This window comes from Emydura macquarii, unplaced genomic scaffold, assembly GCF_026122565.2.
Source record: "Emydura macquarii macquarii isolate MOO-44397 ecotype Brisbane River unplaced genomic scaffold, CSIRO-AGI_Emac_v2 contig_71, whole genome shotgun sequence".
Taxonomy (NCBI): Eukaryota; Metazoa; Chordata; order Testudines; family Chelidae; genus Emydura; species Emydura macquarii.
In genome coordinates this window covers 3,211,729-3,234,929 of record NW_027130208.1, presented here as the reverse complement: position 1 = coordinate 3,234,929, position 23,201 = coordinate 3,211,729, and the positions used below count along the sequence as shown (strand labels likewise).

Here is a 23,201-nt window from a genome sequence, read left to right as displayed (position 1 = left end):
CCTCCTCAATACTGCCCCTAGACAGCCCTGTCAGACCACCCACTCCCAGGGTCAGGGCGGAGCCCCTCAGTGAAAAGAGCGGGAACGCTTCTCTTTACCCCCCCCACTGCCTCAAGGAACAGCCGCATTGCGCATGCGTGCTGTTCATGGCCACGGCACCCAGGCGGGGACTCCACACCACACCCGCTACTTCTACGGAGCCAGTCCCGGCTACCTGACGTCAGCGCGCGCCGGCGCCTCCCGCCCTCATCCCGGCTTAGCGCACGCGCAAATAGAGCAGTCGCAGTGTAAGTCTCCATTTTGTTTTCCCTCATCCCCCCCCCTTTCCCAGCCCCGACCCTGACTCCCTGCTCCTCAGCGGCCGCTCCGGAGCGGCTCGGGTGGGGGAGGCGGAAGGGGAATGGAGTGGAGTGGGGGAGGGGAGGAGTCGGGGGCCGCTAGGTCCCAGTGACAGCCCCAGACAGTGCGGGAAGGGCGGAAAGCTCCGGGGCAGGGACGGGCTGGAGGGGGGGCAGCGCGCTTTGGCTCATTCTCGGTCTCGTCGTGGCCGGGGGCGGCGGAGGGGTCAGGGAGCCGGGAGTCGGTGAGGCGCGGGGCGAGGCCGCGGGCGGCTCTGGCGGCCCCTCCGGCGCTCAGCGCGCTGCTGGCCCGGCGTCTTTGACGAGTCGAGCTGGGCTCGCTCCGGTCCTGCCCCGCCGCAGGTTCCGAACCGGGGGCTCTCCTCCTTCTTCGGAGCAGCCGAGTCACGGGCCAGGCTGGGCTCGTCGGCCGGGGCCGGTCGCATCGCCGCGGAGTGACCTCGTCCCGCCGCCCGTAGCGGCAGGTGCGCGTGGCTGGCTAGAGCAGGCGCTCGTGGGCGGGCCGGGCCTCGTTTAACGTCTGGGAAGAACGTTTAGAAGTTTAAATATATCCCCCTCCCCCCCCCCCCCCCGGGCAGATACTAGTGAACAGTCACCTTGCGTGGCCGTTTTTCCACGGCTTCAGCATCACAAAGATGCTTTCATCTGACTGACAGACACCCCCCCCGGGAGAGGAGCGTTCACACGGGTACTGCAGATGTGTTGGTATTTCTGCGGTACCAACGCACTCGTTTTTCTGCATTGTCATCGGCGGGGGAACAAATTAAACACGCACACACCCCTCCCCAGCCTAGGTGCCGTATTTAGAATCCAGTGGAATCTCTTCATCATGTTACAGACACTTAAATTAAAACGTGGGTATAAAATAATAGCTCTTTATAGCTTCAGAGTGCTTTATAAACCTTAGCTAATCAATCAGACTTGACATAGCTCCTTAAATATGAACTCTCAAGAATGTAATTGGGAAAAAAAGCTGTAGTGGGTGGACTGAGTGGCAGCTTGAAAATATGGGTAGCAATAGTAGTGTATGCTTTTTTTATAAGGATGGTATGTTTCTATGGAGTACAAATTTAATTTCTCTCATTTGTAAATTATTAATAACCCCATTAGGAAATTAATATGAAACTCATAAGAACTTAGATGAAGGAATCCGTTAGTAAAATCACTTTGGTCATTTTGACCTTGGTTTTGTGATGGGATTAGTTTAAATAACACCATTAACGTGTGTGTGTGTGATATTCATTTTAAAGTCATAGTTACTGGATGGAGAAAGGGAGGCTTAGGTGTAACTCTTGGCACAATTAGATATAGTGTGTAATATAATTAAAAATCTTAAATTGTAACATTCTTAAGCATGTATCTATACAGTTCACTTTGTGCGCAATTATTCTTTCATGTGCCCCACCTGAAGGCAGATTTCTTAGTAATTTATTTTCAAATAGCTGATGTCAGTGATTTAAATAAGACATTCCAGAATATTATTTCTCTGTGGTAGGATCTTGGCCATTTAATTTAAAATTAAATCATTGAAATGCCTAATAGAAAACTTGTATTAAGTATTTCACTTTTTTTTCCTCAGGGCAAGATGTCTGCTATGTCCAACACAAAGTAGTTCCCTTGATTTCATAACCTGTTTTCATATTCCCCTCCAATGCATTTTAAGATATTCAGCGGTGGTTTAAATATTCCTTGAATGATAGTTGAGCAGTATTCTGTTCTTTAAAAGTTGCATTCTATGTGCTGAAAAGAAATTCCACATAGACACTGCTTTTTTTTCTTTTCTTTTTCATTTGAATGGTAGGTTTGGAGTGCTCATAAAAGCCGAATTTAGTTCACTTGTCAATTCTGCCACATATTGTGAAAGCTGCTTCTTTCAGCATGGGTATTTTTTTCGTGGAGAAATCACAGCTGATATTATTTAGACAGGTCTCTCCTATAGAATATTATTAATTTCAGCCAACATTAACTGTTGTTTGAGTGTGTGGAAGTTTTGATGTGGGATCTAATTAAGTCCCTTTTAAAACTTTCCTTAAAACGTGTTTTATAATGCAGGTTTTAATTGGTAATTTTACACAGGTGGTTTTAAGTGAATGATTGAGTTGTAGGCAGAGTCTGTTCTTCAGATGTTTCTGCTTACTATACAAGTATAAACGCTACAAGTTTGTTTCTTTATATCTGCATAAGGATTTACATGCATAACTTCCAACGAACTGAGTGGAGAAATGAATCTAAACGTGTACTAGACAACAAATGACTTACTTTTACAGTCCTTCGAAAATATGCTTGCAGTCTCTACTGACTTATTATTAATATAATTTTTACATGCTTAGTGTTTCATTTGTTATTGAGGAAATGAAAAGTATACTTTGTAAGCGTTTTAAATATTCAGTAAATACAGGAATTCACTTTTGTTTGAGTATTTTCTATCCATACCTCTTCCTTTTATTCACTTTATGGCGCTAAGGAACCCTTAGTTGGAATGCCGATGCATTTTGCTAAGTGAAAATCAGAAATATAGATAAGCCTGGAAAAGATTACTTGGGTGAGCTAGTATAACCTGCTGTCTTGTAAGTGATAATTTCACTTCACTGAGTGCCTAATTCCTGCCAGCACCAAGAGATTCACAAACCAGTTTGGCTTTCTAAGGCCAGGTCTACACTACACTTAGTTCAGCATAGTTTATGTTGCTCTCGCGTGTGGATAAGCTACCCCTCCAAGCGATGTTATTTATACTGACCTAAGCACCAGTATGGACAGCTTCTCCTGCTCACATAGATACCTCTTTCATGGAGGTGGATTTATTATGCTGATGGGGGAGTTTCTATTCCTAAATTGTGTGCAGGTCCTGATCGAGTAGGTATGCTTAGAGATCACCTAAGCCCCCATGAAACTACAAAGGTGGGTGGGAGGGAGTAAGAGGAGGTCCTCCTTTTGACCTAGTTGTTAGGGTACTGTGACACAGTGGCTCATTGATAGTTCACTACTCTGTGTCAGGGAATCTTGTCAGGACAAATATTCATTACACCTAACAGAGATTGACAACAATATCTAAAAGGTGTCATGTGAGGTATCATATACAGACTGTTAGAGTAGTTTCAGAATTTTTGTAGTCTCTTACAACATTTGTAACAGGATTGCATATTTTTTTATTTAATGATAGAATCATAGAGTTGGAAGGGACCTCAGGAGGTCATCTAGTCCAATCCCCTGCTCAAAGCAGGACTAACCAGGACTAACCTCAGCTAAATAATCCCAGCCAGGGCTTTGTCAAGCTGCATCTTAACCTCCAAAGATGGAGATTCCACCACCTCCCTAGGTAACCCATTCCAGTGCTTCACCACCCTCCTAGTGAAACTTTTTCCTAATGTCCAACCTAGACCTCCCCCCACTGCAACTTGAGACCGTTGCTCCTAGTTCTGTCATCTGCCACCACTGAGAACAGCCTAGCTCCATCCTCCCTGGAACCCCCTTTCAGGTAGTTAAAGGCTGCTATCAAATCCCCCCCTCATTCTTCTCTTCTGAAGACTGAACAAGTCTAGTTCCTTCAGCTTCTCCTAATAATTTAATTATTAGTTTTCTAAGGCCTAAGATTAGCACCTGTATCAAAAGCCTTATTACAGTCTAAATTATGTTCATCTTGTCTCTTTCCCTACTTTACTGACAACTTTGTCAGATGGGGATCAAGATTGCTTGGCATGATTTGTTCTTCATGGGTCCTTGTTTATTGCTGAACATGTTCTCTTCTGAATGCACATTAAATTGTATAATATGAGCTTTCTTTAACCCCCTGTCCCTCCCCCGCCACACCACCACTGTGGTGTGCATTTAGCTTATATTTTGATCAGGTCACAAATTATACATATTTTTGCAGCATTTGCTACTGATTTTACACATTGAAACATGATGTATTTTAAGGGTTTACTGGAGAATTGACTCATTTATTTTTGGGTTTTCCTAAAGTTACATAGTATACTATTTTTACTGTTACATAATTCCACAAACATAAAATAGATAGGACTGTTGTGTTTAGTACTTTCCCTATTAGGGCTAATAAGTCTTTAATACTAAGCTGATTTGTATATGAAGGTTGGAAGGTTGCTAGTGAAGCAAAAGCTACTTATAGTAAACTTAGTTCTAGTGCAACTCTGTACCACAGGTTGGCTGGCTTTTTAAAGGGAATAGGGTCTAGTCCCACCATCTGACTTCCAGGTGATTCTCTGAGGGCAAGGATCAAGAAATAGCTAGATGATTACTTGGTCCTCATCAAAGATAGCAAGTAGTTCAGTTGAGCTGGAGAGCTGCAGGGAGTTTGAATGCTCTTGCAGGAGTTCCTGTATCAATGAAAAGAACCCAGCTCGTATGTAATTCTCTAGTCTAAGGCCTGTTTGAGTGTAATCCTGAAAGGAGCATGAAGTTTTCTGCAGGAGTTCCTGGTGGATGGGGTCTGTAGAGTAATCTTGCAGGAAGCCGGCTGGGATGGAGAGACAGTGGAAAGGGTCACCAGCAGTCCCAAGGAGAGAATCCCCTCCCCCATCCAAGATAACAACCCCTAAGTTTTTACTAAATGCAATATTCAGAAATATTTTCAATCAGATTTCTATCTATGAAGGAATATCACTCAGGAAAATGTGTGCTGCTTATTGCAAACACACCTAGCATGATTGACACTTAAAAGTAGTTATTCAGTGGAAGAGATAGTAAAAAGTAAAATCAGAGGGTTGGTTTTTGAGCACTTCTTTGGTCAATAAGGAACTAGCAAGCAGTACTGTATAATCAACATAGTCAGTCTCTGCTGTGGGAAACCTGTAGTGATTGGGTGCACCTGCACAAAAAATGGCCATAAACACAGTCTAGTATAAATCACCATGAAAACTCTCACCTATGTGAATTTTAAGTTGACTATCTTACTGCTTTTGATTTATTTATCTGTTGAATGCTGTTACATCTAGGTCAACAGCTGGTTTTTTTGGTTGTTAGCATTAAAGGCTTATAAAGATAATCATTTGCCTTATAAAAAGATAGTGTTAACTAATATCTTCATGTGGGATTTGCATTTTGCTTAGTGAGAGTCCAGTGTAGCTAGGAATCTGATAGTTCAATACACTATTTGTAAGGTTTACATGCTAGTTTCTCAGTATTGAACTGGCACAAGAGCATATTTTTGGCAATTGTATTGTAAATAATTAAGCTGTATGTTGTGAGGTGGTGGGTTAAAAATGTGTTTGGTACCTTATAGTGAAAGTCAGCATGATCTTTTTGCAGTTAGTAGATAAGATGCCAACTTCTAGATTTAAAATAAGGAACATTCTTAATATTAATTGGGTGTTCAGGCAGCAGTAGTCATGAAATCTGATTAAGGGGTTATGTGTTAGCTAGGTACTTTGACTAATTTAGGACAGAAGAGTGCATGTTAGTACTTTTTCGCTCTCTAAGGAGTAGAAGAACCAGATGAGGCTTATTTTGGATAAGATTTTAATTTTTTTCAATGTTAGAGGTATGGATAGACTTCTTTTTTTGAAAAAATGAATAAATAGAAAAAAGGGTTAGCTCCATGTGCAATATTTTTATTTACCTCTGAAGTTTTCACATTTTTCTAACTTAATATTTTTAGATTTTTTTGGTAACAACTATAAATGCATGAAAAGAAAGTCTACAGCCATGTGCTTAAATAAATCTGTTATCTAAATTGACTATTCAGATCAGAAAGCCAGCTTTAAATAAATAAGATACATAGTAAACAGAAGCATTCTATTATATCAGTTGATTGTCATCTGTTATTATTAGGCACAGAGTCTTTGAGATTCAGTGTTTTGGGAGTGTATGGTAAGGATACCAGTAGCAATCAAATCATAAGCCATTTCTAGTGTTGTATTTTTCTGAGAAGAAGCTACTTGTTGTACATCTGCTCCCTCCCAAATATTTCCCACAGTATAATAAGTAGTGAAACATACACTGTAAAACTTAGATACTTTGGGGCAAATAGTGACATCAACAATTTAAATAATCCATTTCTTATAGACATTGAACACAATTACTAGTTGAATAAATGCACCTTCAGGGGATGGGGAGGGAAAGATCTCTACCATTTGAGCAACAGAATAACTTATTTAACTGGCATTAGCAGAAGGAACCTTCTATTTTCAGTAGGCCAGCAATTAGAGGACTGGCAATTAGAGCTGGCAACTGGTCACAAGCGGAGTTCCCCAGGGGTCGGTCCTGGGGCCGGTTTTGTTCAACATCTTTATTAATGATCTGGAGGATAGGGTAGATTGCACCCTCAGCAAGTTTGCGGACGACACTAAGCTGGGGGGAGTGGTAGATACCCTGCAAGGTAGGGATAGGATACAGAGTGACCTAAACAAACTGGAGGATTGGGCCAAAAGAAATCTAATGAGGTTCAGCAAAGAGAAGTGCAGAGTCCTCCACTTAGGAAGGAAGAATCCCATGCACAGCTATAGACTGGGGACCGACGAACTGGGCAGCAGCTCTGCAGAAAGGGACCTGGGGGTAACGGTGGATAAAAAGCTGGATATGAGTCAGCAGTGTGCCCTGGTTGTCAAGAAGGCTAATGGCATATTGGGCTGCATTAGGAGGGGCATTGCCAGCAGGTCACGGGAAGTGATTATTCCCCTCTATTCGGCGTTGGTGAGGCCGCATTTAGAATATTGTGTTCAGTTTTGGGCCCCCCACTACAAAAAGGATGTGGAGAAGTTGGAGAGAGTCCAGCGGAGGGCAACAAAAATGATTAGGGGCTGGAGCACAGGACTTATGAGGAGAGGCTGAGGGAACTGGGCTTGTTTAGTCTGCAAAAGAGAAGAGTGAGGGGGATTTGATAGCGGCCTTTAACTACCTGAAAGGGGGTTCCAGGGAGGATGGGACTAGGCTGTTCTCGGTGGTGGCAGATGACAGAACAAGGAGCAACGATCTCAAGTTGCAGGGCGGGAGGTCTAGGTTGGACATTAGGAAAAAGTTTTTTACTAGGAGGGTGGTGAAGCACTGGAATAGGTTACCTAGGGAGGTGGTGGAATCTCCATCCTTAGAGGTTTTTAAGCTGCGGCTTGACAAAGCCCTGGCTGGGATGATATAGCTGAGGTTAGTCCTGCTTTGAGCAGGGGGTTGGACTAGATGACCTCCTGAGGTCCCTTCCAACTCTAATATTCTATGATTCTTTTACTCTCACCCAGAATACATTACAATATTTCCTTTTTTTAACCAAAATGTTGTATGAATAATCGATGTCTTAATAGGTCTGTTATGAAGTACTTGAGGTATATTTGACAATTAAAATATGAGCAAACTGCAATTAGTGTTTGTAAATTGTCTCTTAACTAAGATATTGTCCTTGAGCATTCTACATGGGCACAATTAGTCATTGAATTTTATAAATATTTTTCCTCTGATTGTTTATATTTTATTAATCTTTATAACTGATAGGCCATGTAACCGATGCACAGAAATTTACCAGTTGTCATGAGATAAGGATCATGGACAGATCCCTGGTTGGTGTAACCTGGATGTACGATAACTTACACCAGCTGAGGTTTTGCTCCCATGTATAAGAAGATGAAGTTGAAGCATAAGAGCCCTGAGAAATGATGGAGGAAAACTGTGGTGCATGCCCTTTGAAGGAACTTAAACTGCAACTACTCAACTATTTTTCAAGTCGAAAGATGATTAGGTTTGACATCATGAAGTTTATATATGTCTGGATTAAATGGGCATTGACACAGGAACAATGACAGTGATAGCTAATGAAATCTCTGCTTTTGGCCATAGTTTTAAAGTGATTTCATGATAGTTACAGCAGGGACCTAAGATAACAATTATGGTTGTTCCACCTTAGGAATTCACATCCCCAACTGCAAAGCTGTTGCATATGGGCAGCAATAATGATTTTCTGCCCCCCTAATCAGGTTTCCACAAGTGTAGTAATTGTTGATGGTGAGAGTGAATTTTCCTATGCCAGTAATATCAGAGACTTGAGTCTGCTCCAAATGGGCTGAGCATGCTGCCTTTCCTAACATCCTCTGTGTGTGTATACATATAAAATATTGTATATAATTAAATATTACTGTTTTCTATAATGCACATTTTATTATCATATTAAAGAACTCTAAACCTTGCAGTACCTTTGATTGAGGCACTTCTCCAGTTTCATACCTCTGTACACATCTATCAGCCTGGTGTTTTGCTGCAGAACTTACTTTTTAAAAAATCTGTTACTCCAAATGTACATTAGAAACATTTATATTGCCATTGAGAAACTAGAAACTTCTTATTCCAAATTTTCTTTAACTGACAGTTTATAAGAATGTTAAAATGACAAACATTATGTATATATCTTTTTGCACAAAAATTAGTTAACATTGTGCTCTTTCAAGTCACTCCCTTTGGTAATTAGTGTTGTTATCTGGTGACGGCAATAAAATGTGATTAATTGCCAATCTTGTAAAATACAGGAGGTTAAAAAGTAAAAGCAATTTTAACTATTAACTAGGCCTAACCTGGATTTCTTTGATCTAAGTTGTCTGGTAGGTCACATTGAAAAGGCAAATCTTGAGACGGCAAAGGAAGGGGGAAGAGCTACTATTGACTGAACATGGTTTTCATTGAAAGTGCAGTTCAACACAGTACTGCAGTTCATTTTTTAAAATTACCCGAGACAACTTTTATATAAACATTTTTTAATGATATGGATAATATAATTTTTTTTTCTAGCATATGGTAAGCATTTCATAGCCTTGAGCGATAGTAAAAAGAACTAAATTAGTAAACAGTGGTACCAGTAAGGTTGTTGTAATGGAAAAATACGTAATGGGAGAAATTCTAATTTTAAATGAGCAGTAGCTTCAACTTCATGTTGATATATTCAGATGTGATAAGGATTCAGAAATAATTTAAATTGATGATTAAATTGCAGTAAATCTTAACCACTAACATGCAAACTTCAGGATCATATTTAGAGGTGTGTTCAAAATGCATATTTAACTCCCATTTCTGCAAGGTGCTGAATGCCTTCCACTATCATTGTAACATTTGGGAGTTGAGGATTCAGTCCCGGTGGGAGACATTATGCACTTAACAGGATCAGACCCTCCACTAACAGAAAAATAGTCTCTCATGCAAAATGGAAGCTAAGAGTTTGATCCTGTAGTCCTTACTCAGATAAAACTCCCACTGACAACATTCTGTCAAATAAGGACTAGAGACTACAGCCTTTTACTTCCAAACATGCTATTAGGAAATTTCACAGTTAAGGTTACTTAACTGTAATTTTGTGTAATTTTTTTAGAAGATACTGTAAAATACCAATCAACTAATAAGTATTTCTAATTTTAACCTTTGAAAACATTAGCTTTTAATTTCTTTAAGTATACAGTAACCACACTTTTCTCATCCCTTTTTTATGAGGCTTCTGGCTGTAACCTGTAGTTTTTTTTTTTTTTATCCCAGTGGTCAGGAAGGTAGATGTCTGTTAGTCTCATCTTTCATACAATCTGAAACTTTAAAGGTTGGATACAAAGTTGTTTGTGCAGGAGTGGAAGCACACAGGTTTGCTGCAAATTACTATTGAAAGTTTCTGGCTAAAATTAGTAGGAATTTTGTTTGCTGCTTAAGTTGATGGGCTTCCATATGTACATATTAGTCTAAAGGGAGACTAGATTACTTCCTTATCCCATTAACAATATACTATATAATCTGTTCATATTCAACTTGAATGCCAAATTTTACACTGTTGTGAGCAGGTTGAAACCCAACGTTTTAAGTGGAGTATGACCCTGTCACAGGGAGCTCTACTCACTGCTAGAGCACTACCTCCTGGCCATGTCTGGGGATTAGTTCTGTCAGCCAGATACCCTCTTCTTGTGATTCCTTGGCTCATCCTCTCACTCTTGCTCTGTGACTCTTCTTTCTCCTCAGGAGTTGCAGTGCTTCATCTTCCTTTCTTAGCCCTCTGTCTAAGTCATAGTATTCCTCCCCTTCTGGGGTAATAGTCTTTCCAGACTATCTGTCCAGCTGGTGCCCCCAATGCTCCTGTGCCACTTCCCAGTGGCTGGTAGGGGAATCCAGATCCACCCGCTACACTGGATTCCAGATCAGGGACCATATAACAAGTTTCCTTGGGCTTCTTCCTGCCTTAGCCCTTTCAGGCTTAATTTCCACACAACTCCTCTGGGATTGACCCTTCTTCTGGGGCTAGAACCCCAGGGCTTATTCTCCCTTTTGGGTTTTCACTTCTCTTCCTCTCTGCTCCCAGAGTGACTGAATACTTTGTCCCTGCAGCCTCTTTTTGTTGCAAACTTCCTGTTTTTATAATCCACCATACCCTGGCCCAATTGACCCTCTTGTTCATTTAAACCTAGCTGTCCATCCAGGTGCAGCCAGATACCCTAATTGTCCCCCTCAGGCCCACATTTAACCCCTTCATGGCCTGGGTGTGGCACACATCCTGTTACAGGCTCACTTTTACATAAATGCTGCCTGATCCATATCAGTAGTGTCTAAAAGTGGGTTAAGTTTGCACTGCTGTTTGCCATGTTCCACCTGGTTGGTGGAGAAAGAGGCTTGGCCTCTAGGGTCTGATTCAGCAAAGTCCTTAAGCGCTTGCCTGCCTTTAAGCATATGACTAGTCTCATTATCTTCAATGGAAGTATTCACATGCTTAGATAACTTGCTGAATCAGGACCTAGGGCTGCTAACCTAGCCTTTAGTCCATGAACTGTGAATCTGAACAGTAAAGCCTTCTCTTTAAAAATAATTTAAATTATGTAATATGTGTTAACTATGCAATGTTTTAGACAGATCTTTAGGAAACAGGCAAATGGCTTGATCTGCGGCTGGGTTGCAAGAAAGTTACTGGTTAATTTAAAACATTTTTTTTTCTCATGGTGAAAACTGAAGCTAATCTTCTGTGGCCCTTTTAAAAGCTCTTTGCATGTCTTTGGAGTGCTGTCATTGTCTGTCCTCAGGCCTGCTGGAATAAGGCAGGGCTGGACTGAATCTAGCCAGATTGCTCTTTCAAAAATGGACACCCTCTCTCTACTTCCAAGGAACATGAAGGACTGGTGGATGAGGAGGAAGGAGGTTAATGGGAGGGAGGACAGGGAAATACATTGTAGAGAGGAAGGTATATACTGGTGGGACAAAGATTGGAGAAGAAGGGAAAGAATGATTGTTCCTTTATTCTATAAGTAAAGAGAGTGTAAGTGCTGTCCCTTTCTGAGCTGTTGTGGATAGGTCCACATGATTTTGTGTGCTTTCAAGTTAAATTTTTTTCCTAAAATGATCACATGCACATTTGGTGTGGGAAACTTTCCCCTTCAGGTTAAAATATTATAAGACCAACTCCCTCTCCTGTTTGTTTATTTTAAAAATTTCATTGTTTTGGGTAGTGGGAGTCTGATTTGAAATTTTTCATCAGGGGTCATCATAGTACACACATTATTGCATATTAATTAAAGGTGAATTGTTATAGGATTTACATAGACATGTGATTCCAAAAGCTCTCTTAATATGTTAGATCCCAATCTTGCAAACACACATTTAAAATTAAACCCATACATCAGTGTATGCAGGATTGGAACTGAAGGCTGTAAGTGCTTTGGGGCATGTCTTTTACTATGTGACAGTACAGTGACTAGCACAATGGGACGTTACCCATTTGCAGCTTCTAGACACTACTGTAATACAAATATATACTACTAATTATGCCTTCACTACATGAAAAGTATAGGCCAATGAACTAATGGTAATCTACACTGTTGTGTGGGCGATCTTGCTTCAGTTCCGGGCTGTCAGTAGGGATTAAGAAGACCTAGATGAAGTGCTGCTGTGTATTATTCGCCAGTAGCCCTCTGGTTAATGGAGATATTACCCATCACTTTCTCAAGACTGATGTTATTTCCAAGGATGGTGGCAGGAAGGTCTGTATGCAAGCATACGGATGCAAACTAGGGAAAAAATAGAGGAAATTGACATGGGGATGGATCCCCAGAAATGTGGAAGACTCTTGAAAAAAGGAAAATAGTTTCTTGAGACCCTGTTTCAAATTTGTACTCATAACTTGGTTTACATACATTGCCTGTAGTTAGTACAAAGCATAAAGTGGACCTTTTGGTCTTTGAATTTTCATCCAGACATTTCTATAAAGACTTTTGAGAAGAACTGATTGAATCAGATTACCATACTGCCATCCTTTTTTAATTGTTGAAAAGCATGCTACATCTTTTCTGTGATTCGACCCTGAAGCACAATAGCTGCCACTGATGTTCACTTTCAGAGGATTTATGTATTTTCCTCTACTACTTTTTCATTTTGAAGCCTATGTCAAAAAATGTTACATCGCTTCACAAGGCTTACGTGGATCATGTGGCCAAATTCTACCTTCAGAAATACACACTCAGCAGCCAGTGATGTCAACAGAACATAACAATGGCCATACTGGGTCAGACCAATGGTCCATCTAGCTCAGTATCCTGGCTTCCAACAGTGGCCAATGCCAGGTGCTTCTGAGGGAATGAACAAAACATAGCAATTATCATGTGATCAGAGACTAGGGGTATCCAGAGCATGGGGTTGCATTGCTGATAATTAGCTGCTTTTAGCCATTGATGGACTTACCCTCCAATAATTCTTTTTTGAATCCAGTTATAGTTTTGGCCTTCACATTGACTGTGTGTGTGAAGAAGTACTTCTTTTTCTGTGTTTTAAAACTGCTGCCTATTAAGCTCATTGGGTGACTCCTGGTTCTTGTGTTATGTGAAGGAGTAAATAACACTTCCTTGCTCACTTTCTCCCCACCATTCATGGAAGTTGCTAGTGGAGAACAGCAATATGTCTACTTTCCTTTTGTTGAACTTGTTTATAGAAATATTCTTTCCCAGGGTTTTTTTATACCATCTTAAAGGCAAATATGAATGAAGAAATATTTTGTATTTTAAGATCAAATGTAGGACAGGTAAGGGTACACTTCAGAAAATAAGGGCTTCCATCCATCTTCATTTTATACTGTAATTGGCTGTATGTTTCATGAAATGCCTTATTTCACCCTACTCCATGATTTAAATTGGGCCAAACTACAGTAGTTCTAAAAATAAAAGTCACAAACTAGTGAAAATTGCTAGTTCAAGGAAACATGCAATATATAAAATTGAATTTTGTGAGAAATATATAGCTACAACTTTATGTAGTTTAAACTATTACTTTTATGCTTTCCTCAAGGCTATTTTGAAGGGATAAATGGTTCTGTAGAATTAATCTCCTATGTATTGTGGAGGCAAATAAGTTATAGGTTTAGAACCATGTAATCTAGAAATGATTTGAACTAATGTTTTCAGATTAAAGTGCATTGTGTGACAAAAAAGTACTTTCAGCCAGTCACAGGCCAAAAAACGGAGTGGTTAAGCCCAGTTAAAGACACTAAATTCATACTGATGCATCATTACTCCACCCACATTCCTGTTTTTCATACAAGAACCCAAGTCACTCCACTGAGTGTTCCCAGTGCTTTGAAGATGCTGTTAGTTTGTTAATTGTATTTTATCCTCTGCCCCATCTTGCTCCCTTTTTCAAGTACATTAGAGCCCCATTCTCACCATAACTGAAAGGTGTTAGATAATGAAGGGAGCACACACTTTCTGAATCTCTGTTAGAGCGTGTGCCACTTTCCACATTATTTCTCCTTTTTATATCGTCATTGAATATCAGTAATACCGATAATGTGGGAATTTTCTGTTTGCACATTGCTTTGAAAAACAAGCCCTAAGGTTACATTTTATCCAGTATAAAATAAGTTTATTATATGTAATCAGGTTTTTTAGGCATTTAATTGTGGTTGAAAAGTTGGCTTCTGCTACTCCATTGCCAAAGATGAGGCTTCATTTTTGCAGAGTACACCTCTCTCCTCTAAAACCTGAGGGTATATTCTTTCTATGGCAGCTCATTGCACCTAAGACTAGCTCATATTTGATTCTGAGCTTCCTTATTCTCATCTTTGCAACCAGCATTTTTACCATTCGAAACTGCTTGTTAGGGAGTATGAGTGAGACATCGTATTAAATCTCGTTAGCTTTGTAACGCACAAACAAACAGGCTGTAATGCCTAGCATCACAACAGAAAGTCTCAATGTGGTTAAAGTGTGGAAAGAACTGCTGAGTACATTTTAAAACTATATATATTTGGACAGCTGCAATGTCTTGCAATGAGGGGAAAGAACAACTTCCTCTGAGGCCAGTCCCTACTCCATTACTCAGCTGGTAGAAGTGTGTTTGTCTGTCATCACCTCTCTTTGAAGCCCTATTGCATAACCTTTACCATATGCCTGGGGAGATAGAGAATTCATTCTTGCACCCAGGACTCTTAGACCTCTCGACTGACTCTAAAAATATTTCAAGATGCTTGTATTTTAATGTTGTGGGTTTTTTCTTAAATAGCTCTGTCATGCTTCTCTTTATGATATTTAAGTTGTGGCTAGGTGTTGGTTAAAACAGAGATTAACATTGGACAAATCTGATTAAAATTATCTGCTATTTCAAAGGTTGGGTGCACTCAATGAATTTGCTTTGAAATTATTTTGTTTGTTCTGCATACATATACATCTCGAGCTCGGTAAAGGTCAGGAGAGGAGGGTTTTTTTTGGAACTTAAAGAAGTAAGGTTTTCATTGCTGGTAACCCTTATTAGTTTCCCTTGCTACTAATGAAAATAACTTACTGGTTTGTTTTTCTCAGTGAAATTTCTGTGATGAAATTTACTTAAAACAGTGAACTCTCATATATACTAAAATTGCATTCATAATGTTTTTTATTTATTTTTAATTATATATTGTGGAAGCACAAAGGAAGCACTAACTGTGTTGGATTCACATATTTTGGAGGGTTATTTTCTACATATTGCAGGTTTACATTTTTCTAGCTAAAATAGTTTATTTGAAAGATGTACAGTACTACTGGCTTGTCATTGGTAGTTTAATAAGGTATAAAGAAAATCCCTGAGAATATACAACAGTCGTGTTCATCAACATGCAGGAGGAATAATAATAAAACCACAAAAGGACTCATGTATGAGTCAGTGAAGCATGGCTAATTACAGTTTTCAGCCACAAAACTAATAACAATCGGCAAGAAACTGGGCCTCTGTTAAATATATATTTCTGGATATCTGGGGAGGAGGAAGAAATTGCATTTTTGTCGTAAAAAACAATGACAGTCACAAGACTTTTTACACTACATTGACATTAGCATTAAAGAGTGGTAGAAATCACATGACATTGATTATATTTTTTAAATGATAAAAACAAGTCATGGAAATGAAGAGAGAGACTCTCAAGATAACAGTAATGGATCCTTAGTTGAATATTAATACATTTTGTAAAGTTTACATTAACTTTGAAAATTGTATTTATTGCTGAAATTGATGAGCAGATTTTTCTCTGTCATAGATCAAAACCATTTTGACATTACGTCTTTTCCCTTGAGCTGACTTTGTCTGGTGGGAGATGAAATCTGAATGAGGCAGGATGTGAGACTGTACTAGCTGAATGTGCATAAAGTAAAGAACTTATCAAAAGACAATGTTTTTTAATGCACATTTTATGAGAAGGTTGAACTTTTTTTGCAGTAATGTCAAAATTAGATAATTATTCTGGCTCCCGTTTATAGGAAAGAAAATATTTAGTTTCAGTTAAGGAGCTGCATCTCTTTTTTCTTTTGAATATCAGAATAAGCAATTCGAGAGTTTTAGGCTGAACCTAGGTCAGGTAAGAAAAAGAGAAAAGAACATACCTTGATCTTTGGAGAGGATGAGCGCTGTTTAGTCTTGGAACGGGGGCAGGGCTTAAGGTTCAGTATCTCAAATTATCAAGGCTAACAACTGATGCTTTCTCCTGCAGTTCCGCTCTCATTTTTCAGTAGTGTAAGGCTTTTGTTTCTAGTTCTGTAGATTGCAGCATGTGTTGCAGAATGCAGTGTTAGGTATATAAAAGCTGCCTTGGATAATACTTAAGTTTCTAAAGTCGATTAGTGACAATTTTCCTCTCTTCCCAAATGTACAATTTGGCTACTGTCAGACAGCCTGACGTTACAGATGGAAGGGCAGAAAAATTGGTACCCATAAAAATTTTGGAAACTTTCTGAAATGTCTAAATAACTTTTTCTGTAAAATATGGTGGCTTGTAACTTTGGTCCAGTCCTGCAAGGTGCTGAGTGACGTGCCAAGTGTCATAGAATTAAGGGCACTTAACACCTCGAATGGTCGACCTTTTTAGTTATGGGGCTATTCTACACTCATTCCAGTAACACTTCTATACTACACTGGTGTCTCATATATATATGAACATAGGGAGTGGGATAAGTTGAGTGTGGCTTTGTACATTCTGGCCCACTTATGACTGAACTTATACCACACAGTACCATAGCTTCACTTTCTAGGCACATCTTGCACGGCTGTATTAACCAGGAGGTTATTTCATAGTGCTGTAGACTTTATTTTTCAGGTGTGGGGAATCCTTGAAGAGAGAGTTCTCCTGGACAGTATCCAATTGGAATTGCTTTTTATGTAAAAACAAAGCAGAAAAAAAATTGAAAACATTATCTTTAAAATCTTAAACCTTCAAGTAAAATGTCATCAAAATCCCAGACTATAAAAACACTATGTGAGTATTGTGTACATCTATTTGTGTTCTTACTGTGGGACAAATCCTGGTCCCACTGAAACCAATAAGAATGCTGTGCCATTGGTTTCACAAACATAAGGTTTTGGTCCAATTCATTTCTCTTTTACAAAGGATGATATTTCTATGAAATAACCTTGTGATTATTTATAGAGAATTGCAGTTCCTGGCGCTGGTTTCATAGATGCTTGTTTCTGAAATAGCAGTATTTCTTTCAGATTTAATATACACCTATTTTAATTACCTTTGCATACATTACATTAGATGTAGGAAGATAGAACTTCACTACTTAAATTACTTGTACTGTAAGTAAGCACTTTCATTTTGGGCTTGATCTTGCTTCTGTTGAAGTCAATGGCAAAACTCTAATGGCAGTGTGAGTTTGTAGGGCATTAATTTAACAGGAACACACAGTCACCTATTCCTTCATACAGTACATCCAATCCTATATGTCTTTCACTATGCACCTCCATCAGTGTGACTTAGACCTTGTGGACACACACATTGACACAGCACAAGTCTTTTAAATAGATTAAGAAGGGGTTGGCAAGTGTCTCAGAATGGAGGAGCTTAGAGAAATACCACACTGTTTTAGAGAAGAACTTGACTAGTCCCTTAATAAACATAATGTATAATATATATTGGGGGGAGGGGGGGAGGAGCTACAGACAGGAATAGAATAGTACATGTTTAATGAAGGAAACAGAACTTTTGTCTTATTCTCAACATTCTGTACTGATTAAAATTTAATATGAAGGAAATGAGAAAAAACCTAAATAAAAATGTTACCCTATAATCTAAGAGATCACAGCACTGCTTTTACAAAGTCAGTAGATTGTGTCTGCTGAACCTGATTATCCCTAAATTTTTGTACAGTGTTTCCGTTTCTGGGTAGTGGTGGCATTATATTACATTATTTAAAAAAAATAATAATTAGTTGTATAAAACATAGCAAATGCAAATTATATTGTGTCTGCGCGCGTGCGCGTGAGCTGGTATTTTCTTATTTCAGCAACAGGACACTGTTTTTTTTGTGAAAGTCGCATGTAAAATCAGGAATTAAGAGAGCTATGTCTAGACCACATTCTTCCTTGTTTACTTTTTAAGGTGTTCTACCATAAACATGAAAAATATATGTTGAACATAGGAAATAGATGAGACTTTTACAATGAGCATTACTCATTCATTCCTTATGCATTATGTGTTTATGCTGTCCCCCTTTTAACTACACAGTGATAGTGCTGTAAATTGACTGATCAATCAGAGTTTTTGTTGAGGTTCAAGTGCTTCCTTTGTTTACAGTGTGTAGAATAGAACTTTGTGAAGTTTTAAAGAAAATGCTTAAGAATGCAGACATAACAGTAAATTATTGCTAATACTGAAGACAGATATATGAATTAGAAAAAATCTCATAATGTAGTGTTTAAATGGCTTCTCATAAACACTTAGGAATCTCATTAGTCCAACATCAGAAGACTAATGAATATTAATGTATGAGATCAAAGAAATATTTAAAAACCAATGCAAGTAAACAATTATATTTTAAGAATTATGTAATGGATAAGATTTAAATTACATAAAAACATCTCTCTTTCTCAGAGTTCACTTAGGATGTTGAATATTTTCCATGATGGATTCTTTTGTTATACTAAAATATAAAGAAAGACAATTATATAATGTAATAAAACAGTACAATACATGCAGTACATCAAACCCTACTGTATATGAAATAATTGAGTATAGTATGTACATTCATAATTCTATAAATGATCCAGAGACAAATTACTTTTAATATTTTAAAATATATAGATTGAGGGATTATTGATTCTAACGACTACCAAAAATTACACATTTTTTGAGATTACCTGTGACAAATGAGAATTTATATAATCTACTTAATTTTAAATACTTCCTCAAAAGCAGGTGTGTAAGATTTTAGTCTTTTGAGTAAGGTATTACAGGTAGTTTAATAGTTGGAAGTATTTAATGATAAATGCTTAAGTCAGCACAAATTTAGCAAGACAGCTAAAATGTTGGTTAGGGCTTTTAAAGCTTGTTAAAGTCATAGAATCATAGAATATTAGAGTTGGAAGGGACCTCAGGAGGTCATCTAGTCCAACCCCCTGCTCAAAGCAGGACTAACCTCTGCTATATCATCCCAACCAGGGCTTTGTCAAGCCGCAGCTTAAAAACCTCTAAGGATGGAGATTCCACCACCTCCCTAGGTAACCCATTCCAGTGCTTCACCACCCTCCTAGTAAAAAACTTTTTCCTAATGTCCAACCTAGACCTCCCTCCCTGCAACTTGAGACCGTTGCTCCTTGTTCTGTCATCTGCCACCACCGAGAACAGCCTAGCCCCATCCTCCCTAGAACCCCCTTTCAGGTAGTTAAAGGCCGCTATCAAATCCCCCTCACTCTTCTCTTTTGCAGACTAAACAAGCCCAGTTCCCTCAGCCTCTCCTCATAAGTCCTGTGCTCCAGCCCCCTAATCATTTTTGTTGCCCTCCGCTGGACTCTCTCCAACTTCTCCACATCCTTTTTGTATTGGGGGGCCCAAAACTGGACACAATATTCTAAATGCGGCCTCACCAATGCCGAATAGAGGGGAATAATCACTTCCCGTGACCTGCTAGCAATGCCCCTCCTAATGCAGCCCAATATGCCATTGGCCTTCTTGCCAACCAGGGCACACTGCTGACTCATATCCAGCTTTTTATCCACCGTTACCCCCAGGTCCTTTTCTGCAGAGCTGCTGCCCAGCTCGTCGGTCCCCAGTCTATAGCTGTGCATGGGATTCTTTCTTCCTAAGTGGAGGACTCTGCACTTTTCTTTGTTGAACCTCATTAGATTTCTTTTGGCCCAATCCTCCAGTTTGTTTAGGTCACTCTGTATCCTATCCCTACCTTGCAGGGTATCTACCACTCCCCCCAGCTTAGTGTCGTCCGCAAACTTGCTGAGGGTGCAATCTACCCCATCCTCCAGATCATTAATAAAGATGTTGAACAAAACCGGCCCCAGGACCGACCCCTGGGGAACTCCGCTTGTGACCGGTTGCCAGCTAGACATGGAGCCATTGATCACTACTCGTTGAGCCCTATGCTCTAGCCAGTTCACTATCCATTTTATAGTCCATTCATCCAACCCATACTTCTTTAACTTGCTGATAAGAATACTGTGAGAAACCGTATCAAAAGCTTTGCTAAAGTCAAGGTATATCACATCCACCGCCTTCCCCACATCCACAGAGCCAGTCACCTCATCATAGAAAGCAATCAGGTTGGTCAGGCATGACTTTCCCTTGGTGAATCCGTGTTGACTGTTCCAGATCACCTTCCTCTCTTCCAAGTGCCTTAAAATGGATTCCTTAAGGACCTGCTCCATGATCTTTCCAGGGATTGAGGTGAGGCTGACCGGTCTGTAGTTCCCCGGATCCTCTTTCCTCCCTTTTTTGAAGATGGGCACTATATTTGCTTTTTTCCAGTCCTCAGGGACCTCCCCCTGTTGCCACGAGCTTTCAAAGATAATAGCCAATGGCTCTGAAATCACCTCAGCCAACTCCCTCAGCACCCTCGGGTGCATTGCATCCGGCCCCATGGACTTGTGAATGTCCAATCCTTCTAAATAGTCTTGAACCTGTTCCTTCAGCACTGCGGGATGTTCGCCTCCTTCCCATTCTGTGCCACCCAGTACAGCAGTCTGGGAGCTGATCTTGTCTGTGAAGACAGAGGCAAAAAAGGCATTGAGTACCTCAGCTTTCTCCATATCCTCCGTCACTAGGTCGCCTCCCTCTTTCTTTAAGGGGCCTACACTTTCCCGAATCTTCCTCTTGTTGGCAACATGCCTGTAGAAACCCTTTTTGTTCCCCTTCACGTCCCTTGCTAGCTGCAACTCCAATTGTGCTTTGGCCTTCCTCATTTCATTCCTGCACGTTCGAGCAGTGTTTATATAATCCTCCCTAGTCATCTGACCAAGCTTCCACTTCTTGTAAGCTTCTTTTTTGCGTTTAAGTTCGCCAAAGACTTCTTTGTTAAGCCAAGCTGGACGCCTACCATATTTGCTATTCTTTCTGCACATCGGGATGGTTTGCTCTTGTGCCCTCAATAAGGTCTCCTTAAAATACAGCCAGCTCTCTTGGGTTCCTTTCCCCCTCATATTAGCCTCCCAGGGAATCCTGCCCATCAGTTCCCTGAGGGAATCAAAGTCCGCTTTTCTGAAGTCCATGGTCCGTATCCTGCTGTTCCCCTTTCTTCCTTTCATCAGGATCCTGAACTCGACCATCTCATGGTCACTGCTGCCTAGGTTGCCACCCACTTCTACTTCCCCTACCAAATCTTCCCTGTTTGTGAGCAGCAGGTCAAGAGAAGCACGGCCCCTAGTTGGTTGGTCCAGCACTTGCACCAGGAAATTGTCAGCGACACTCTCCAGGTATTGTTTAGTATTTAAAATTCTTTATACTCTTATTTACAACTCTCCTTGGAAAATGAAATCAGTATAATTACTCTGTGTTGTGAGCCAACCAACTGTGACTGTGGCCTTGTAAATAGCATCAAAAGGTATCATTCTTGCAGTTTGGGAGAGTCGGTAGTTCTGTGTTATGGTTGTTGTGGCACTTCCATTCTGAAAACCTGTTTTCAGTTGTATTTTACTAAAAAGGAGTGATCCTAAGAATTCCCAATTTTTGGGGCAAAGAAGCAAGATATGTAATGCAAGTGAAATATTTATCAGAGGATGGAGAATAGTGGCTGCAGAACATGTTAAAACTCTCTCCTGTAGCGGATGGAGAAGTACTTATGTTGCTGCCCAGTAAGTCCCCTTTGTGCCTTCTTGCTTGGTGTTAAAGCTACTTTCTGGCCAACATTTTGGCCTTAGTGAATAGGGAACTTTCTGGGCAAGTGCTTTCAACCCCTGCAGAATCCATGCTTTCCTTCAATAAAGAATTAAAGAAAGGTAATAGAATCTTTTAGTACTTTGTCTGCAAAGATAACTAATGTGAATTGCATGTTAACCAGTACAGTGCTACCTGTCTAGATATGTGGATAGCCCTAGTGTCTCTGCTGCTGCTCTTTGGTTTGCTTTGCAGCAGTGGGGTGGAAATTGTCCAGAGCCTTGTCAGTTTAGCTTCTGCTGTTCAGAACATGATAGACAGCAGTTTCAGTGAGGAGAATCAGCTCAGTCTCACTGTGCTGCAGCTATTCAAAGCTATGAACATGGCAGAAAAATACTGAAGTTATTCCTCAGAAGCGGAGGACCCAAAACCAGATGCATCTAGAGTAGTAATAGACCCCTCACCAGCAGGGGTAATCTTTCCAGCAGCCAGGTGGGGTTTAGGGATGCCATGGGACTAGTTTTCAGACCCTCAGTAGCTGGAGGCTTGTGGGGAGCCTCCAAGCAAACTTCAGGGACATGACCCTTCCTTTTTCTAGCAGTTGAGAGAAGAGTCAATTTCTTATGTGGTCACTGCTCCAGACAGGTGAGTTCCCCCCTAACTTTTATATCTGGCTCCAGATTGTAGATCTGAAACTTCAGTCTCTGAGGATCTGAGCAAATAGATGGGGGGTCGATATTTAGTTAATATATGTGTGGGAGAGAAAGGAAGGGGAGAAGTTACATGAGACTAGAATACCGAGGTCAGTGTATTTGGGGAAGAGAAGTAGGAGAATAAACAAGGAACAAATGGTGAAAGACGCAAAGAACAGTAAAGGAAAGAGAAGGGAATATTCTGGGGTGGAGGGTGACAGAAACAAAAGAAAACAGACACTGAAATCATCTCAGGAAAAGATGTGCCATGATCTATTCTAAGTAGGCTTGAAAGGATTTGATTTTTTATCTGTAAATGTCAATTTCACCATAAACAAACCAATGAAAAATATTTCTGTTGATAATAATAAAAGCTTTCTGATAGGCAAAGTAAGAAAAATGTTGTCTGAGAACTTATTAGAGTTTGATTTAAGGATATTTATTTTGCATATTTTGACACATGATGACATCTTTTGTTTTAATGGTTACAATGATTTAACGTCTTGGACCTCGACCTACTGTCATAATTCTTATTGTCTGCCCCTTTAATTTCCCACAACAGAAAATATCAATTGATAAAAATGGAAAAAATGCTTAAAAATAAACATAAAACATGGATCAGCCATCAATTAAATTAAAAAAAAAAAAAAAGAA

At 39.9% G+C, this 23,201-nt stretch overlaps 1 protein-coding gene across 3 annotated transcripts in view; it reads left to right on the top strand.

The window, feature by feature from the left end:
• The first annotated feature begins 207 nt into the window (after positions 1 to 207).
• FHIT (fragile histidine triad diadenosine triphosphatase) overlaps positions 208 to 23,201 on the top strand; it is a 939,636-nt gene continuing 916,642 nt past the window's right edge. For 2 of the 3 annotated variants that reach the window (XM_067541431.1, XM_067541440.1), the window contains exon 1: positions 208 to 287. The gene's annotated coding sequence lies outside the window, so the exon portion shown is untranslated. Of the gene's footprint in view, positions 288 to 420; positions 824 to 23,201 lie in introns of those variants that run through there. The other variant, XM_067541448.1, reaches the window with a different exon arrangement.